The sequence below is a fragment of the Mauremys mutica genome, chromosome 8, assembly GCF_020497125.1.
Source record: "Mauremys mutica isolate MM-2020 ecotype Southern chromosome 8, ASM2049712v1, whole genome shotgun sequence".
In the NCBI taxonomy this organism is placed as follows: Eukaryota; Metazoa; Chordata; order Testudines; family Geoemydidae; genus Mauremys; species Mauremys mutica.
In genome coordinates this window covers 75,976,350-75,997,452 of record NC_059079.1, presented here as the reverse complement: position 1 = coordinate 75,997,452, position 21,103 = coordinate 75,976,350, and the positions used below count along the sequence as shown (strand labels likewise).

General features: G+C 49.3%; 1 protein-coding gene across 5 annotated transcripts in view; it reads left to right on the top strand.

Annotated features, from left to right (window-relative positions):
- Positions 1-5,154: 5,154 nt before the first annotated feature.
- CXXC5 (CXXC finger protein 5) overlaps positions 5,155-21,103 on the top strand; it is a 100,382-nt gene continuing 84,433 nt past the window's right edge. The window contains exon 1 of one of the 5 annotated variants that reach the window (XM_045028199.1): positions 5,155-5,290. The gene's annotated coding sequence lies outside the window, so the exon portion shown is untranslated. The other 4 variants (XM_045028197.1, XM_045028202.1, XM_045028201.1 and 1 more) reach the window with 4 other exon arrangements.

Here is a 21,103-nt window from a genome sequence, read left to right as displayed (position 1 = left end):
TAATATAGTTTCAACCAATTTGTTTGGTACTGTAGTTAGGCTCACTAGCCTATAATTACCAGGATCGCCTCTGGATCCTTTTTAAAAAATTGATCTCACATTAGCTATCCTCCAGTCATCTGGTACAGAAGCTGATTTACATGATAGGTTGCAAACCACAGTTAGCAGTTCTGCAATTTCATGTTTGAGTTCCTTCAGAACTCTTGAGTGAATACCATCTGGTCCTGGTGACTTATTACTGTTTAATTCATTTTGTTCCAAAACTTCCTCTATTGACACCTCACTCTGGGACGGTTCTTCAGATTTGTCACCTAAAAGGAATGGCTCCGTTGTGGGAATCTCCCTCACAACCTCTGCAGTAAAGACCAATGCAAAAAGTTAATTAAAGCCATATCTACACTACCAAGCTTACAGCAGCACAGCTGTACCGAGTCAGCTATGCTGCTGCAAGATCGCTCATGTAGCCACTCTATACTTGCAGGAGAGAGATCTCCCATCGACATAATAAAACCACCTTCACGAGTGGCAGTAGATATGTAAGCAGGAGAAGCTCTCCTGCCAAGGTAGTGCTGTCCACACCGGCACTTCTGTCAGTGTAATTTATATCACTCAGTGGTGGGTTTTAGGGAGATCAGAAACTGGATGCTGAGACACCTGGATGGAGGCAGGCAGTGCAGCAGGAGCGCAGGAAAACGGAGGCACCAAGTGACTTCAGGCATCGCATTGGAGCCAAAACTGGGCTGTAGGTGCCTAAGTCTGGGGGTTACCTGCCTATGTCCTTTTGTGGCTCCCATCTTTAGTCTCCCTGGCCATCAGTTTCTCCTCTGTAAAACAGGGATAATAGCACTTCCCTGCCTCACAGGCTGTGTTGAGGGACACTTAGGTACTGTGGTCATGGGGACCATACAGGTACCCCAAGCAGAGATACCTGTGACCAATGCCAAGCCTCACTGGCTTAGGACCTGTATCATACAGTGCTAGGCTGTGCTAGCAGGCAGTACCCAATATGCTGTCTGCATAACTCCAATCTTTGTGTGTAGCCTTGGGAGTGGTTAGAATTGGAAGTAACTTTATGGGATGTCTGTGGTCTAATGGATGGATAATGAAGCTTAGGAGTTGGCTTTCCCACTGGCTTTGTGTGATTTTTTTTGTGCAGGCTGCATAGGCCTAACTTCCAAAGCAGCCTTTGATTTTGTTTGTTACATTTTCAAAAACATGTGAGTTAGGACCAGGGTTGTATAGGGATGCAAGTGCCTGAAGATGCAGATAGGTGCTGTGTGGGATTTTAAAAGCAGGCCCCTAACTTCCCATTAATTTCTAAGTCCCTTCTGAGAATGGGACTTGGGTTCCTAGATCACTTAGGCATTTTTGAAAATATTATCTTAAATGTTTAAAAATGCCTCCCAGTGGAGGGCAGCAGTGGTGCTTCAACCTGCCTTTCCTTGCAGACACAGCTGTTCCTCTAGGCCTAGCCGCCTGCAAATTGCTCCTTCTAAGACTCCAGTTCCTTAGCCTTTTAACTTACCTCCTAAAGATGGCATTTTCAAAGCACCTAGCGCTGGCCTAACTCTGCTCCCATTGAAATCAGGTGTAAAACTCTCATTGACTTTGCTAGGAGCAGAGTGAAGCCAGTGCTAAGTTCCCACCAGATATATATGTAAAACTCTTGGAATTAACTAGATGTGTGCTAAACACAAACAGCTTACCCATATTACTTTCATTTTCAATCATCCCTCTTCCCCCACAATATACACATACTGTCTGCATTTTTGTCTCACTTACGACTATAAGTAGAGCTGGTCGGGACATGATTTTGGTGTTCCCCCCTCCCCCCCCCCAAAAAAAAGCCAGTGAAAACAGTTTTTTTCATTTTTTCTCAGCATTTTTCTTCAGAAAAATTTGGGTTTTCATCAGAAAGCAAAAGCCTAAAAACAGGCTATTTTTTTTTCAATTTTCAGCAACATAAAGCTAAAAAATTTCTGCCAGAAACCACTTTTTCTTTTGTTTTTAGTGGAAATTGTTTGGTTTTCAGTTGATGAAAATTATTTATTTATTTTAATCAGCTTTGGGGTTTCAGATTTATTTTCGGTGGAAAACCTGAAGCACGTACTCAAAACTGTACAGAGAACAGGGGAAAGGAGGGGCCACCAATGCCCAAGGATGCTGCCATGGCATGCATGAGAGATGCCTGGATGATCCCAGCAGGTGATCCGCACCCCAAGCTGCACAGGCAGGCAGCAAATCTCCAAGATTCCTCCAATCAGACTGGGGGGAGAATTCCTGCCAGGCTGCACATCTGGCAATTAGTTGGATCCTGAGTATGTGAGCAAGATCCACCAGTCAGGCATCTGGAAGGGATTCTCTGTACCACTTCAGAGCATTAGTCCACCCTATCCATGTACTGTCTCCAGCTGTGGCTAATCCCTGATGCTTCAGGGGAAGACAACCCCCAGCTCCCTGTCCCCTGCCATACATCTGGCCAGGTGTGCAATGGGGAAATTTATAGTGTAGTAGCGATCAGGGACCAGGGTCCTGTTATGGTAGGTGTGGGTCACACACATTGTTTGTATAAATAATCAGTTTAAATTAATAAGAAATTAGAATCCACATAATGCTTCAGCCCCCCAAAGAAGTTATGAGAAATGGAGGGTGGGAAGCCTTACCTATAGCAGACATTAGCCATCCCTCCTGCAGTGCTAGAGGAGGTACCCACTCCTTAAATGGACATGTAAAGTAAACGGATGAGCAACTGCTAGCCAGTGTGAGTACGTTTGCAGAATTGAGTCCTGAGTCCATTTGAGATCACAGACCAAATCGGACATTGTATTGCAAGCAAGACCAAGAAATATCACCTTCCTGTTTTTCTTCACGTATCTGCTGGAAGGTTTCAGTAAGAAGTTCACATCTGACCGGTCATACTTACATGATCCCCAAATTATATGTGACATACTTATGACACCCATTGCTTACCAACTGTCATACAATTGGCTGACACAGCATCATGTGACTGAAAAGAGTTTTGCACTATTCCTCTCCTAGCTAGTCAATAGCTTTTGGCACCAGCAAATATTGACCAGCTACACATTTGCTGAGGGGAGGTCACATGGACTTTCGACCTGAAATATAAAGGAGGATAACTTGGATGCTGTAGAGGATATGGGAGTGGAGACATTTTAGCTTATTCTCTCCAGAGCTTTCAGGGGCCCAGTCCCAGGCTTTTTAGGTATCAGCCACACAAACATGAAACAAAACATGTGACGCATAAGTGACACAGAAAGAAAAGCAGTAATAGCAATTATTTATTGAGTTGAGACAGCAGCTCAGTATGGTATCATGGAGAGACACTCTCCCTAGTCCAAGTGGTTTATAAGCTAAGACCTAGTTTTACGATTTGCTGACTGCCACCTGTCTATCTTGTCCAGCACTCTGAGCACAGTAGTAGCACTGGGCCAGGTCCTGGTCCGCTTGAAATTGATGGAGGTTGTACAGTGTAAGACCTTGGTCCTGCAAGTAGAGTTGCATGGTGGGGGTGGGGGGAGATGACCCTTGCTCCCTAGCAGAGCCCTATGGAAATCAACAGGGTGCTGCATGGGTCCCTCACATACTCTGGGATTGCAGGAGATGCTCAGCAGACATGATTTTTTAAAGTGAACATGAAGGACTGTAAGAACTGAGGGAAAAATGTCATGTTCGGTGCGTGGGTTAATAGCACCTGCCCGGCTTTGCACAGTGCTTCCAGAGTGCTATAGATGTGCTTAGTATTATTACATGATCCTATTATTAATTAATTATTATCTGAGACAGCTCCCACTATTTGTCCTGGAGTTCTGTTACTAAGACTAGGTCACGTCATGCAGTGAGCTAAATCCTCCAAACTTTGTCAGACAGTAAACAGCCTGAGACAAGCGATACAAAAATACATTATTAAAGAATGTAATAACACATCCCCTGGCCAGCGGGGTAATGTGTATAATGAAGGTCTGCATCATGTGTTGAAAGAAAACAAAAGGGACCTGCAGCTTAATTATATCTCGATGGTCAATTTCTGAATGTTTGCTGTAATCTTCACTCCCAATCAATCCCCCAAGTAATATATCCCTTTTAAGGGGGCCTTACAGCAGATAGCAGAAGCTATATAGGCATTTATGTATAGGTGGCATGTATATATATGTGCCCAAGGTATGTAATAAAAATACAATACATGGACACATTGCATTATACTGAGGGCCTATGTCATGTATTAATAATGTACAGAGACTAGTATGAACAATTTCAGCTCAGAATAGCTTGAAATGCCACAGAAAGCTGCGTTCTGAGTCCAAGCGATCCGAATCCATTGAGGAAAGCTAAACCATCAAGCTCTCTCTCTCACACACATCTGTATCTACATGTTATAATAATAATAATAATAAAAAGGATCTTCAAAGTTTAGCACGAGTACCACAAGTGGTCTGTTGAAGTATTTACACCTCTAAGGAACCACCGGGAAAACCTTTATTCATAAAAAAAAAAAGGCTCCACAATGAATCAACCCATGTGCTGGAAATATTTTGTGGCGAGGCACAGGGAGCGTGTTTTCACCAGGAAGCAGCGTGAACCTCAGTATTATACCAACCCCCTCCCCCCAGGGGAAAGTCCCGAACGCACCAGTTTAACAAAGCCCCAAATAAAAACCACATCGCCCCTGAGAAGCGAGCCCGGCTGGGCTAGCACCGCCCCAGGCCAGCTTGCTGAACGCCGGCTGGGCAAAGTTTCGCATCTTACTTTGGGGTTTGTTTTTATTTTGTTTAAAGGGGAAGGACGGTGAGAAACTAAAAGTTGCTTTCCAAGGTGGTGGCGGTGGTGGTGGAACACAAGGAGAAAGCAAAAAGAGGGAGCGCAGGAGACAGCGAGGGATGGCAGCGGGCTTGGGGACCGGGATGTGGCCAGTGGGAATGCAGCAGCGGCAGCCACGGTGCAAGTTAATCAGATAATAATCAAAGCGATTGCATAAAAACCTCCTTTGGAGGCGGCTCGGCGCTGCCTGCTCGGCTCGAGGAGTTGCCCCAGGCTGCGGCTCACTTTGGGGCTGGTTGTTGGGGAGGGCGGGGGAGAAGCCTGCGCTCAGCATGCAAAAGAGCAGGGCCAAGGGAGCGAGGCGGAGATGGCAGAGGAGGCGGCAGTGGGCAGCCGGCGAGTCGGTCCGGTCCGGGTTTTGCCGGCAGCCCCCGGGCAGCAGCAGCAGCAGCAGCAGCCCTATGCAATGTGGTTCGGCTGTCTATGTACTTCCAGAGCGAGGAGGGATGTAGAGGTGGGTTTGCGGGGAAGGAGACGCTGCCTTGGAGGAGAGACCCCCCCTCCACCCCTTCACTTCTTTTTTTTTCTTCCAATTTCCCATTGTGAGCCCCCCCCTCTCCCATGCACGCGACCCTTTGATCTGGGCGCTGCAGCCCCCCCCCGCCCCACTGATTTACCCCCCCGCCCCACAGGAGGGGAGGGAGACAAACACCCCTCGCCTTGTAAAGAGATAATTTTTGGCAGGTGTTAATTTTTTTTGCATGCTCTGGATTTGGCTCTTTAATCCGGCCGGCGACAGCTCGCGCGCGCACACACACACACGCACTGCCCGGAGTGGTGGTGGCTGCAGCTCCCATCCCTCCCTTCTCCTCCTTCCTCCCCCTGCCGCTGCTGCTTCTCCTGCTCTTGCTCCGGATCGCTCTTCCTCCGGTAGGTGCATGAGAGTGAAAAGGCCTCTGTGCTCGCTAAATATGCAGATGCATTCACGGGCGGCGGAAGAGTTGGGGGAAAAGTCTCGGGAAAAAGTTTGCCCTGTAATTTCCCTTCCGTTCAGGTGCTGATCAGTGGCCCAGGGGAGAGGGGGCCGATCAAACCCTTTGCTCCCACCCACCCCCTTATCCCTAACCCCCCTCGTCCCTACCTCCGCCGGGATGGAGAAGTGCTGCAGAAGGTTGGTCTCAGATCACTGGGTCTAGACAAAAAGAGGGGATTTTTTGCGGGGGGGGGGTGGTATCCTCCACGGGAGATGACCCGTGAGTTCGCCCCAGCCCGGCTGGCACCAGGGGTCCCTGGAGCAGAGGCAGAGACATCCCGGGGGGGGTGGGATGTTAGGCACCCTCCCGCACTTTCCTTTTAAAGTCCCCTCCAAAGGGAAACTAATCGACACCCCCGGCTCGATTCTTCCAGGTTTGGGTATTTTTTGCGGGGTGGGGCAAACCTCACACACCGCGATTGGAAAGACACCGAGGAAAGTGGCCAGTCCCGTGTGTGTGTGTGTGTGTGTGTGTGTGTGTGTGTGTGTGTGTGTGTGTGTGTGTGTGTGTGTGTGTGTGTGTGTGTGTGTGTGTGTGTGTGTGTGTGTGTGTGTGTGTGTGTGTGTGTGTGTGTGTGTGTGCGTGTGTGTGTGTGTGTGTGTGTGTCCCCTGTAGCGTTCGGAATCCTGTAAGTCCCAGATCGCTGCTGCTTTATTGGGGTTGCTGCCGGGAGCATGGGAGGGGAGGGGGTGTTGTGGCGGCCGCGAGGACGGGGCGTTTGCTTAATGAGCAAAGTTTTGTTTGCAATATTGAAATTGTCCTTCCTGCCCCCCTGCCCTCCCCCCCTTGAGTGAAATTAACAGGAGGGGGAAATAGGGTGGGAAATGTCAGTTTCCAACGCGGGGCGGTGGCACGGTGGCTGCAGCCAGCCCCTCTATCCCAGGACGCTGCATTATTGATCAGGAGCCCAACCCCTCCCGATCTAATCACTGGTTTGTTTCCCGGGTTACAATGGTGTCTGAAAGCAGCAGGCTGGCTCTAGCTGACCCTTCTGCTTGTGTGAGCCGCGGATTAGAGCGGCGCCCGCTAGCGCCGCTGCAGCTCACGGGCTGTCAGCAATTCCTAGCCCTGCTTTCCAGGGGCTGGCGATTCAGCAAACAAACCCAGGCCGCCCACCCTCCCTCGCCTGCCTCCAACTTGCCATGCAGAGCCTGGCGCTGCTGGGGAGAGGGAGGGGACGGGGAGCAGCACAAGGGCGGCTGGGGGCCAGACTTTGGGTTTTCCCGGCTTTAATTTGCCTTTTTAAAAAAAATATCTGGAGGAAGAGGACTTGGGGCAGAACAGCATTCCCTGGACTGATCTCTTTTTCTTTTCTGTAGCTCAGAGGGTATTCAAAGTGTTCGGGTCACTTGTTCAGAGTTTTCTACAGGTTTTTGTTTTTTTTAATATATAAGCAACAGGAGCGCTGAGTTTGTTTCATTTATTTTTAAAGCAAATTTTGCATCCACAGAGTAGCTGAAATCCATCTGTTTTGGTGTTGCCCATTTTAGTTTTGTTTCCCAAACTGCAGTCAGTGAGGGATGGCCGGCGTGCGGGATGCGCGGCTCGCTGGAACTGAGCCATGTGTGACAAGTAACTTAAGTTTTTGGTTTTTTTTTAACCAAGTAATATTTTCCCCCCACTTTGCCTTTGAGTCTGTGATATGCAATTCATACTGGAGCTCCACTCCCCCTGCATTTGATGTGTGGGCACTGAACATACACTGAGAATAAAAGATTAAATGGAAGCAGACGATTGCAATGTACAATGTGTAATTTATCTAATACGCATCCACAGCGCACGCTGCTAGCTGTAAAGCGGTAGTGTATTTTGCAAATGATTTACTGTACTGTTGATTATTATACAAAACTCTGCTCAGTCTTAGCTCAACTCATTGAGGCCCAATGTTATATCCTGCAATAACCAATGCCCTTCCCATTCCACCCAGTTGTTTGGTTTGGGTCCTTTAATTATTTGCTCAAATGAGCGATTAAAAAGGAAGTGCTACTTATTCTGGGTCCTAAACATAAACAAAGCTGTACACACATCCAGTGATAACAGATCATATGTATGCAGCACTCCATGTGACCCTGATCCAGCAATCTTTGCTCCCATGAGTAGACTCCTTGGAGAGGATGGGATGACTGGCGTGATTTGAGGACTACTTGAGGGAGTAAAGGATCCATGCCCTCTTAGTTGTAGGATACCTGGGAAATACCGTGTTTTAAAAGAACAACTTAATGGTTGGGATTGCCCCATGTGTAACCCACTGAATTAGAATGTAGGGCACATTTCTTATCACCATGCAGCTTGAAAGATATATTGCATGCAAGGGGTAGGGGCTGGATCTTGCACCACTGAACTCAGTGGCAGTTGTGTTTCTGATGCCTTTGGGAATAGGCCCTGACTGATATGACAATGTCAGTGGTCCTTTAATGGTTCCCCTGCCTGGCTTTTCCAGGCTCCTTGGACCCCTTATTCTGTCACGGGACACTTCCCCACCTTCACTTGCTGTTGCACCTTTTAAAAAAAAAGTTCTTAAATTGCTGGAAGAAACACGAAAGGCTAAATTTCCAGCAGCTGCTCCCGCAAAGTTACCCATGAACTTCCATGCTTATGCATGCAGATAGGACCCTGTGACTTCCGATCAGGTAGCTGCCTATTCAGGAGGGTGGTTAGGTGTTTCTCTCCCTGATTTGCCTGTCCAAGTGTGGGATTTATTACAAATGCACCCATAGCACCCGGGAGTGAAAATTTGACCTGCAGGCTACTTCCCTACAAGCAACTGCTTTAAGTAATTGTGTGGGGTCCAGCTTAAACCCACCAAAGCCAGGAAATTCAGAGCTCAGACTGCAACTTCATTGTTAACTCCAACCCTGTTTATCCCCTCTGTGTGCTGGAGGATTCCCCAAACACTGGGTGGTCTTCTATGCTGCACCTAGGCATAGGGAGAACTTGGGCTGACAAAGGTCCCAGCCTGAATATATTTGCTTTCACTTAGTGCTACTGTAACTGGGGTTTTTTCCTTTTGTTTATTTGTGTGAGGTTTTAAAAAATGTTCCAACAGTTAAATAGCTTTGCTTTAATGTGCGCTTTGAAAGAAGCATGAGCCATTGAAATTGAAGGCCAAATAGCAAGGATTTTGCCTTTAAGAGGCGTTGATTAATAGAAAAGCAGACCTGGGTTTTTCCTTTAGCATGTAAAGTATCCTTTAGTTAGACATAGAAAACAGAGTGCCCCTTTCCAAAAAATTCCTTTCCTAAAAGATTGTGCATGGTGTCACCCTTTGAAAAAATGACAACAACAAACAGTCTGGGCATTTAGACCTTGATGAGAACTCCCAGTGCAATGTCAAAAACAAATCGGCTTCGTTAGTGCCTTATTGAGCACAAAACCCTTAAGTGTCATTCTCCAAGGCTTCTGCCCACATTGGCGAGGCAGAGAGGGGCGGGTTTAGCTCCCTTTGCTGCCAAGTGTAAATTTATTGCCTGATTTTAGTAGTGTCCCCCTACGGAATTGGGAGCTGTTGGTAAATCCAAGTAGGCGCCATTGTGTGCGTGTATGCATAGATAGCCTTATAGACTCAGTGATCTGACCTCCAGAGGTTTTTTGGGGGTTAACCCATCAGAGCGTGATAATAAAAATAAACTAACAAAAGAAGCGCCTATAGCTTTCTGCTGGTGAGGGTTGACTTGGCTCTGTGTGTTTGAAGTTCTAGTCGATGTACTTCCTCTGCACATTAAAGCTGACAAAGTGGCTTATGAGGAAATGACAGTTTAATGCTCCGGACAAATGAAATTGACATAGTAAATGTTCGGAATCATTTGAAAGTTCGGCTGATTCCATGAATGAAATTCGCTGAATGAACTTGCGTGGGAGTTTTGTTTACTGGTGGCAAATGCAAAGTGCACATTGCAAAACGTGATTGCATACCCTGGATTAGAGAGATAATAAAAGGAGATATTGGATGTGTCTGCATTGGGCTAAACAAGGGCATTTGAAGCATGCAGAGGTTATCGAATGGGGGGTGGGAAGGGGAGAAGGTGTTGGTGGTGCAGGCAGTGTGTGTGTGTGTGTATCGTGTGTGCAAGGGCTTTGTACAATGTAAAACTTTTTGAATGGATGCATGCATACATCATTCACAGGTTATCACCACTTTGGTGGGGAAATAGATGAATTGCTTGAGGCTTTGAGCCAAGTTGTTACTGATATGGACTTAGGGGCATAGATCTGAGGAGCAAAGGGACCCAGCTTTGTCTCTGGCAGATGCCACAAGGTTGACTTTGGTGCAATCGTGCCAGCTTATGCTAGCACGGAGTTTGGCCCACGGTGCCTGTGAAATACCATTGGGCCGTGTTACACTCCAGCAGCGTGGGATGCACTGAAGGCTGAGGACTGATACAGCCAAAAGTGCATGTGTGACATTAACTGGCTGACGATGTATTTGCAGGTGCCTCTTTCCAAAAACCTGCTTGTTCCACCTTGATAAAGGATGCAGTTGACGTGAGTCGTGCTCGAGGGGGATGCTGAAATGGGGTTTACTGTGATAGGGACTTGTCCAGTGCATCTCACAAGCGGCTTCTATCACAGAGGGGCCAAATTGTCCTCTCATTAAGCAGGGGAAATGTCCCCTTTGGTTAAGTGTGTCCCGTCCCCGCAGACCTGGTGGCATCTCCTCCATTGGTTTTGGGGAATCAACCCCCCTGCCCACCTCATAGGTTAGGGGATAAACTCTTCTCCTAAGCAATGATCCAGAGAGAAGGCAGAGGGGAGCGCATGGCATTTCCTGACTTGTTCTCACCAGGGGCACTCTCGGACCATGCGTTTGGAGCACATGGGGACACGCGGCTGTAGGGTGACCAGACAGCAAGTGTGAAAAATCAGGACAGGGGATGGGGGGTAATAGGAGCCTATATAAGAAAAATACCCCAAAATCAGGACTGTCCCTATAAAATCGGGACATCTGGTCACCCTACACGGCTGCCTGTTGGTATCACCGTTTATTCCTAAGCACAATGTGGTTTTCTGGTGGTTTCGCATCTGAGCTCCGCCAGTAGCACTTAGGGCCAGACTCCGAGCTGGTGTAAATCGGCATAGCCCCACCGATGTCAGTGGAGATGATCTACAGCCACGGAGGATCTGACCCTTTGGCCCATTCAGATTTAAAAGCTTGGTAACACAGAGCAAGGTGAATTACAAATGAGAGGGTTGGAGGTTTTTTGGGGATGGGGGGACTGATTGGCTCCAGGTGGGGGGGGGCAGGGTCATATGGGGCTCTTCACCTCTAGGGTGCTGGTTCCAATCTGGCTCCAGTGCAGCAGTGACTGGGAGCCATTTGGTGATCTGAGTTGACCATGTTCTCAGCTGAATCCTAGCAAAGCAGGAGCCTGCCCCGCAGAGAGACACTGCTGCCAGGGGGGCTTGTCATTTTATTGCAAAATACCAGACAGATCACTGGCCTGAGCATCTTCTTGGTTACACCGGTGTCACGCCGTTGCCTTTAGCAGCGTGGGTCACACCAGATTTACACCACAGTGGGGCAAGTTCTGCTGATATTTTGCTTCTTTCCCATGTGCTTTCTCCAAGGGCAGAGCCCCCAGAGGAGGGCTGAGTTTGGCAAAGGGGCAATAGAGGAATTGGGGGTTTACTGTGTGACATTAAAAGCTCTGAGCCAGACTCACTGCTGGTGTAAACCAGCAGAGTTCTGTGACTTTACGGAAGTGTGCCAATTTACACAAGCAGAGGATTTGGTTCCCAGCACCTTAGGTGCCATGGAAGGCCGTACCGGGGAGTGGATGAATTTGCTGCAGTGCCCACCCTGCGACTGAGCCAGACTCAGGGGTCTGTAGAAAGTGTAGGTGGTGGGGCGGAGGAGAAGGAGAAGGTCTGACTTCTGCTACCCTTACCTGATTTCCGTTTACTCCACTCTGACTCCAGTAATCTCAGTGCAGTTCCTCCTGATTGACACTGGTGTGCAGGAGAGCAGAATTGGGCCTATTGTGCCTGGAAGGGCCATTCTGGAGTTTGAAAGCCAGTGTGAGCCAAGCCCCTGTGAGTGGTGGTGTCGGTTACTCCCCCTGGGCCTGCTTCTGCTCTCACGCCACTGGATCCAGGCTCAGGCCCTACGTCTACCTTGGCCGGGCGGCATCTGTGGGGCAGCACAGGTGCATAGCTCGTGCAGACGAGGCGTTTGACGGGTGTGCACACCAGCCCCCATTCTGGGCAGCGGTCTGGCCACTTGAATCTGTTCTTGGGGGTGTAAAAAGGCTGGAGACCAGGCTTCACGTGGGCTTGGGCCGGGGGGTAGCAGATGGTGCAGGTGTGAGTGAAACCTGGAGGGAAGGGTGCTGCGTTACTGTATCTCTGGCTGCTACCAGCCCCTGGTCCCTTCCACTCCCATCCCCTGGGTTTTCAGACCTGCTGGATCTTGCGAGTGCCATCGCTTCACCATTTACACCAAATCTTGATTTGGCCCCCAGGCTTTCCCAGGGGCTGCCCACCCCCTGGCTTTGGGGGCAGATCCTCCAGGGAGCTGTAAGTCAGGGAGTCCATGGCACTACGCCAGCTCACACCCAATGAGGAACTGGCCTGGCCCCCTTGGTGGGAAGTTTCCCTCCCGATGCAGGACAGGTTCTGGTGCTGGGATCCTTAGGATGGGCTGCAGGAGCCTTTGGGAGTGAATGCCACTTACAGGGTGAGGAGTCTTGAAACAAATCATGCCAAGCCGCCAAGATGGCTGTCTTGAGGCCAGCTCCCTGCTCACACCCGGATCCCGCTCTGTCTGGGACCTAGCAGCAGGCATCTCCTCTGGCGCTCTTCTACCTTTGCTATTCAAATGCCTTCCCTGCTTGGGAGACTCTGGATTTCCTGCTGGGCGGTGGTGTGGCTTTCCACACTTTGTCTGGCTGCCACTCCATCACGCGCTTTGATGGCCACATTCAGGCTCACAATGAGGAGGCCGGAGCCAGCCCCCTCCAGGCCTGTTTCCTCCCCCCCCCTTTCCTCCATCCTCCACACAGATCCACCACTCTCCTCTTCAGGAGGCTGGTTCCGCTGGGGCGGTGCTGACCTGCCCTGGTCTCTCCCCCACCCTCTTCACTGGTGGCAAATTTGTTTTCCCAAACCTGGGCACAGGAAGGACCCCTTGATTAAGTGTATTAATAGTTAAACTTTCAGCTCATAGCTTAAACTCACCAGACCACGAAAAGCCTCCATCGTGTTTACTCATGCTCTGTTGCTCAACAAGAATATAGTGCTGAAGCTTTCCTCTACCCCCGCCACCCCCCGCCTCAACTTCAACTTCCAGGAGGGGGCCTTTCTGGCGCTTTTCTCCCCCAGAGGACCCCGGATCTGGGGGCAATCCCAGCTTTTCCTGTTGGGTCCCTCTCCAGCTCTGCGAGCTTTGGTGACAGAGGTGGAGACTGAATTCCTCCCTTGGCCGAAGGAGCATTTAACATTTCCCCCTCTCACTAGTGCTTTGAATCCTTTTTTTCCTTAATGGAAACCCAAGTTGTCTCCTGTTGGAGCTGGGCAGGTCCGATGGGACTGATCGTTACCCCTCTTTGATGAGCCTGTTTGCCTAGTGACACCCGGCTCCATTGAAATTTACCTCCTGTGGAGTGGAGGAGGATGATTGTTTGTTAAGCCAGTGATGCCCCAGGATCAGGGCCCCATTGTGCTCCATGCTGCGCAGAGTTAAGAGACAGTCCCTGCCCTGATTTGCTTACTGTCTGCTTAGACCAGACAGACAAAGAGGGAGGGAGGGCCAACAAGGTGTAACATACAAGAAGGGAGGCAAATGGCCTCTTAGATCAGCTTTAAGTCCGGTGGGAGATGGAGGGAGTGGGGAGGGTGGAGGGGCTGAGTTAACAGGCCTGGGGGCGGGAGGGGGGGAAGAAGGACTGGCAGTATTGACGGGGGTAATGGGGGTAGGAATGAGGCTGTAGCGGAGGGGCTGGGAGGGCAGAAGATAAGAGGTGGTTGGAGCAGACAACCAATCAGCAAATAGTCGGGGGGGGGGGGAAAGGAGCCCCTTTCCCTAACCAGCAAAGCCCTTATGCAGCCAGAGAGGGAGGAAACAATGGAATCTGCGCAGAGCTTTGGGGTCCGACTCCAAGGTGACGTGGACAAGGAGCAGGTCCCAGGGCAGCCAGTGGGCGTGAGGGGGTCAGCAGGGCCTGTGGCAGATCTCACTCCCCATGGCAGCAATCGGCGGCGACTGCGCCGACGCCAGGCCAGGTGGCAGCAGCATAACAATGGCGTACGTGAAGCGAGTCCGGCCCAAAGGGGCTCTGAGCCGGTATGGCTTGCGCCCCATTCGGAGCTGCGGTTAAAGGAGGGGAAAGTTCTTCGCAACTCTTGTGCTCGTTGCTTCTCTGCCCATGCTCCGGCATGTTGGGGCAGGGCCAGCTTCCCCTCCTGCCCACCCGCGCTGGGTGTTGCCTGGGCGAGCTGGCTGGGCAGGGCCCGGGGAGTCAGAGGTATCTTCTCTGCAGATAAATGGGGAGCAAGGAACAGAGTGGCCCGTGTGGGGGAGAGCTGCTCTTGCTCGACTGGAAGGGATGGGCTTGATGCAGGAGGTCAGATGGGATGATCATCATGGTCCCTTGTGGCCTTTCATCTATGATTCTCAGAAAGAGTTTCTCATAGGTCCAGGGTATCCTGTGTGCCCCGGAGCTCTGCAGCCCCAGACCAGCGTTGTTATGTGATGGGGGAGCCTAGCAGTCTTGGATTGGGGGACAGATTTCATTTATTGGGGGCAGGGATTTGCAGAGGGTGGGCCCAGAATTCATTCATAGGGGTGTGGAGCAAAGTGGTGGGTTCAGTTATTAGCGGGTGCGGGGAGAGCCCAGAATGTATTTACTCTGTGTCTGTGTTGGGAGGTGTCAGGATTGATCTATTGGTGGGAGAGACGAGATGTGATCCTGTAAATCAAACAGGTGTGGGGTTGGGTTTTGTGTCAGCACATGTCTCTCTCAGCCAGGCTATTAGGTTTAATCTTCAGACATGTATGTGTTACAGAACCTTTTGAGCCCATTTACCTGCTGTGACTTACACATCACCTCTCAGTTCGCCCTGCTCTGAGCTCCACACACATCCCAGTCAGTGCAGTGCAGGGGACAGGGGGTGCTGCATGGTGTATCAGACACATCCTTAAAAGTCCTCTCTTCTCGGGGTGCCTCTGGTCTTTGGGGGCAGTGGGTATTGGCCCTGAGAGCATTGTCAGTTGTCACACGCCAAGCATTCTTTTCCCATACTGCCTTCCCCTACGTTGGGGAAGCAGGCAGATGGCATTGCAGGGTCTTCTGTGACAATCCATATCAATGCACGGGGCAGCCTGTTATTAGAAGCAGAAAAGGATTTTAAAGTCACAACTTTTTAAAGCAGCAGAATGAAGCAAAGGGGAACCCATGTATTCCAAGGAAGTGGTTGGATCAGCCTACATACCATATTGGGCACTACTGAGGTTTGGAACACCCCAAAATTAGTTTTCAGAGATAAACAGAGGGCTTGATTCTGAGACACATACACCAGGTTTACCCCATTGCCTTAATTAGGGTTACTCCTGATCTCTACTGGAGAAAATAAGATCAGAATGAGGCTTGGTGTGTGAAAAAGTGATTCCCCTAGCAAACGCGTGCTGCAGAATTGCTTAAATCTATTTTCTTCTGGGTCTCGTGGCCTGTAATCTCTCCTACCATTCCATATTTTTTCTTCTCCTTTTGTCTGTCACATGGTCAGTGATCTTTCTCACCCAGCTCCCTGGACCCATCTCTGTCTCATCAAAGAGCGCTTCTTTTGTGCTTTGCCTTGATTGGAAAGTGTAATCCTTTCTGGATAATTAATACGAAGGCTTTAAAATGTTTGAAAAGTGACACTGAAAGAGGCTCCTGCATCTGTCCCATTAATTCTATCTTAGATGTACCCATTTTACAAATAAAAAGTTTTTTTTTCTAGTCTCCAGCTCTGCAACGTCCCCTAGATCTGAGAGTCAAGCTAGGTTCTCCCCTTCCTGTGTATCATCACTCAGAATCATAAGCTGCTTCTTTAACAGGCCATATTCTGGATTCCTTCACGCTTATGCAGTGCTACTAAAGGCACAGCTGCCAATCAGGATATAATTTGGCCAGAAAAATCCTTGTTACTGGGGATGGTGCATCAGAAGGGATATGCCACCTTTTTATGTGTCAGGTGAGAAGATTTCATATGGGATCTATGAGCCAACAAACATGGCTACCCCGATGCCATTTTTACAGTCACCTGTCAGAGAGATCCCCACTTTATAGCAAATATCGTCACTGCATTGCAAACAGTTGGAACTTCAGGTTACCACTGATGTAGCTAGATTGTGAGCACAGGACTCTGGGAGTTTATAATGTCCTCCATTCCTCCTCTTCCTCTCTGGATGATGCTTATGCTGGGATGTTGCATCTTCCCATTTAAGCTCTTAGAAGTCATAAAAGTTAGAGATGGAAAAGAACCGAGACCACTGAATCTCTGTTTTGTCAAGATCAAGCGCTAGAGAATGTAGTGGGTAATACATGTCCCCGGCACGTCATTGTGAGACATGGAGCCTTCCATTTCTATGTCACGGGTCAGAGCCATCTGAGGGGCTTGATTCTGCTCTCACCTATGCCAGTTTTCCAGTGGTGTAACTCCACTGATGCCATTGGAGTGATTCCCGATTTATTGAGCTGTGGGAACAGAATCTGCATCTGAAAATCATTTCTGGCCCCACTGGTTGGTAGTTGAGGTTACAACTGGCAAACTAGATTTGAATTGCCAAGATATTTCTTCAGGGGCCCTAGAGCTGCATGTGATCTTATCCCGCGGGCCATGGATCCAGTTCTGCTCACAGGTGTAAATCCAGAGTAACTCCACTGAGCGCTATGGATTTGCTTCAGATTTATGCCAGCGTTACTGAGAGCAGAATTAGGTCCAGTAATTTTTAGACCCATTTGGCCTGGTATAAGCCTGCACAATGTCATTGCAACGAATAGGAATTGCATCCACATGCCTCAGGACTGATTTTGCCCCAGTGCGCTGAGGTCTTGATGCACTCCCATCCTGGCCTCTGGCCTCCCTTGACTTTCCTTGAGTTTCCTTAAGCGCAGCTTTTAAAGTCCTTGATTAGCATGATGTCAGATGGCCATCTAGCAATCCAAGCAAGTGATTCCCTCAGCACTTGGGTGGTGGCTGTATGGTGTTTGAATTTGGGCCTTTAAATCTTGTCTGGCCTCAGCAGTTCCCATTCCAGTTCATCATGATTTTCAGTTACTTTTCAGGCTTCTTTTTCTTTAATTTTGTGTTCTCATTCCCAGATCTTTCCCCCAGTTCTCAGTCATTCTCCACCTCACCCTCCCATGTGATGGGTGTTGCTTTGCTTTTGCACATACCTGGCTTTCAGATGTCTCCTTCAACCCTAATCACCCACCTCTTGTCTCTACTCCAGCTGCTGATGTTCTCCACTGGGAGTTTCTCTTTTGAACACGTTCCTCCATTCTTTTCCATTCCTCTGTTATTTAACCTGTCATTCACCTCCGTCACGTATGCAGTAGATGCTTCTATCCTTCACCCTGATCATTCTTTTGTCTTCTCCGTGAGACTGTGCATCTCTAATGCTCCTTCGCTATGGATGTTCTGAGCTTTTTCCTGAATGCTGCTGGTTCTGCTGCTCTCAGGACGTTCCCGGTGCTGACTTCCTAGCCCTACCATTAGGTGTGGGTGTGAGCTGAAATGCTTCCGTTAGGGTTTTCTCTTGACTCTTTCTGTGTGGGCTTCTTTAATTTGTTAGTTGCAGTCTTGCATCTGTAATTGCGCTGAGCAGACACGTCAGTGCCTGGTTCTTCCTGCTCCGTGGTTCTGATTTTAGAATATGGTTTACATGTAGACTAGAACTCTCAGGGTGCATTAGTTTTTCAAGGATTTCTGAGTTGTAAGGGACAGTTTGGTATTGTCAGTCACCAGTGCACATAAAGGATCATATTTACTGGTGTAAATCAGTGCAGCTCCTTTAGCTTCAGTGGTGTGCTGCTGATTTACATCAGCTGTGGCTCTGGCCCTGTGTATTCAAAGTTAGGCCTGTATTTGACTTTTCAGTGCCCTAGAATGTCACCCAACTGCTGCATTTCTGCCCCCTTGGTTCATGTGCAGCTGCTGTACCCCTGTGGGTCCTGCTCATCTCACTAGCTAAGCAGGATCAGGCTAGGGCAGTTCATGGAGGAGAGATCTCCAAGGAAAGCCCATGCTGCTGCTGCTGGAAGTGGTGTTTGTGGTTCAGTACATGGGGTGATCCCCCTCGGGGTCACTGGGGAAGAATGAACGTCCAAGGTGCTGTCTCCTGGATGAAATGGAAACCTGAGGACCTGATTCCTGTGCTCATTAAAGGGTTGGTGGTGCTTCTAGGTTCACAGAAGGGACCATTAGATCATCTCATTAGATCATCTCCTGTATATCACCGTCCATCCCATTTCACCCAGTTACCCCTTTATTGAGCCATGTAATTTGTGTTTGGCTGAAGCATCTTCCAGACAGGCAGCTGGTCTGGAGCTGAAGAGATGGAGAATCCACCACTTGCCTTGATAGTTTGTTCCAGCAGTTTGAGTAAGGGCTTGGCTACACTACAAAGGCTTTGCTGGCACAGCCGTACCAGTGTAGCTATGCCGGAAGAGCCCTCTAGTGAAGACGCCAGTTATACCGATGAAAGGAATTGGCTTAGTTAAACCACCTCCCCTGCTGACATCAGCTGTTTCTGGCTAAGTTTAAGGATTTTTTTTGCTGGTGTAACTGTGTCTACACTAGGGCTTTTGCCGCGTAGCTATGTCAGGCTGGGGGTGATTTTTTCACATGCCTAGCTGACATAGCTATGCCAGCTAACTTTGTAATGTAGACCTGTGCAAACCTCTCAAAGCCCTTAGAAAATGTCCTTGATCCTCAAAATAACAAACACATCTTCATGGTGTGAGTGAAAGCCCGCAGGAGCTAAGTATGAAAGGCTCAAAGCAGGGAAGATTGGAGGCGGATGCCACTAACGGGGCACAGTTAAGGCAGTTTGAGTATCTTAACTGGATTTTCATTCTTTCCCATGTTTGGGTTTCATTTAAATTTCACCTTAACTCTGAATGTGCTAGGTTTCTAGGGATTATTTGTTTTGAGAATGACAGTCTTCCTATAAATTACAGGATCTGTGCGCTCCAACTCACCAGAATTGTATTAGGATTTGATGGACGGCGTGGTAGCCTGCTCGGCTGTTGGCAGAGCCAGCCTAGAAACAGAATGGGAAAATGTGCTTTTAAAAAGTTTATATGTATATAAAAATGATATTTGGGAGTGGGGGAATGACTGCTACTTGGAAGTTCGGCATCTGTTGCCACTCATCAGCATCCCAGCTGTGGGAGCCCTGGAGAGCTTTGAATAGAACATAGAAACCCCACTGAGTCCTTAGTTGCACCCTAGATCTCAAAGCTCTTTACATTACTGTGAGCCTGTTTCACAGCTGCGGAAACCAAAGCACAGAGAAGGCAACTGACTTGTCCCCGGGTCACATGGTGAGTTGGCAGCAGTGGGGCCATAGCCCCATCGATTTTTTTTAGGCCATCCCCCTGTTTGATTTCGATGAGGGCTTTGGCTTAAAAATTGCCATTATGGTGGCTCAGAGCAAGGAGGTAAGCCCAGCCCTATCCATGGGGCCATGCCACTTTTATTGTACCTAGAGAGCCAGGGGCAGTGTAGTTCCATTGACCTCAGTGGCGATTCGCTGGTTTACACTAGATGAGGATAGGGTGACCTGGTGCCCGGTTTTTGACTGGAAAGTCTGGTTGAAAAGGGGAGATCTACTGACCGGATACCCAGTGTCCGGTTCCTGTGGTCGGAGGAGGCGGGGTGGTGGTGAGTCATCACCCGCTCCAGCCCCCACACAGCTGGGGCTGCTTCCTGCCTGTGTTGGGCAGCTGCAGCTCCCCGCCCTGGCTCCGCAGGCGAGGCCCTCCTGACCCAGGTGGGGTGGGGGTGGGGATCGGGGAGAGGGGAAAAGCAGCACGTGACAGAGAGGGGAGGGGAAGAGGAGTGGACAGAGGGTAGGGCCTTGGGGGGGAAGAGGCGGGGCGGAGAGGTTCTGGCTCTCCTGCTGGAGTGTCCGTTTTTAAAATATTACCAACTTGGCAACCCTAGGTGAGGATCTGGCCCAGCACATACAGTCTGTGCATTTGTAACCCCTGGTGAACGGGGGAATGCGTAATACACACTCAGCATGGGTGACACGGTCGCATACGTCATGTGAAGGAAACGTTGGACAGGTCAGGGTGGCAGGAAGCAAATCCGTACTGTCTGTGTTGTCTCCTCCTCGCTCTATGGCTGCTCCCACAGAAGAACAGGCCATCCCTTGGGGACTACATTTTCCTTCCTCATCTCTCCAGGCTCTGCACAGCGTGGGGCAGGAGCAGCTCCAGGGTGTGTGCTCACCTGCATGCTATCTCCACTGTGCCCTAGGCTGTTGCCTGGCTGGCACCTGAAGTTGGGTCCATCTCTGCATGGCTCTTCCTGTAGACAAGCCTTTTGTTCTTCGTTTCTGGAGACTTTTGACCTAATTGCTATAACCTCTATCAATGAGTGAAGACTGCTGTCTCTGGGTGGCATTGTTGTGGTTGCCCTCTGCTTTACCTTCTTCATCTCACTAATCTGATGACCAGAAAGTATTCAAAGCATTCCAAATATGGGCTCATTGTCTGGCTCTTTGCAAAGCACAAGAAGGATTTCCTGGGACCATTATTCAGTAAGGCTATTTATATTCCCTGCTGTGTGTGTATGCCACAATATAGAATCATATCACATGCTGGGTTTACATTTGAAATTGCCCGTGCAGTTTCAGTGATTGTGCATATAAATCAGGAATTGCACGCACAAATCATTGGCTCCGGTTATTTGTGTGCCTGATTGCAGTAAATGCACATGCAAATCACACGCAGTGTGTGCTTTCTTTTAACAATCAGGCCTGTTTTCTATGTGACGTGCTTGTGTGTTAGATGCAGCTATCTACTCTGTATTGAGTGTGGTACTTTGTCGCTCGAAGGCCATGTTCTGCACAGGGGTTTCGGCACATGCACCAGGGAGAGTTCTGATGCAGAGAGCTTCTCCCCCAGCACCTTGCAACCCTCCTGCCATGCCACTGCTGGGGCTAGCCCAGTGGTGGGCAACCTCCGGCCCATCAGCGCAAGCCCTGGCAGGCAACCAGACCGTTTGTTTACATTTGCATGGCCGCCTGTAGCTCCTAGTGGCTGCGGTCCGCTGTTCCCGGCCAATGGGAGCTGTGGGAAACG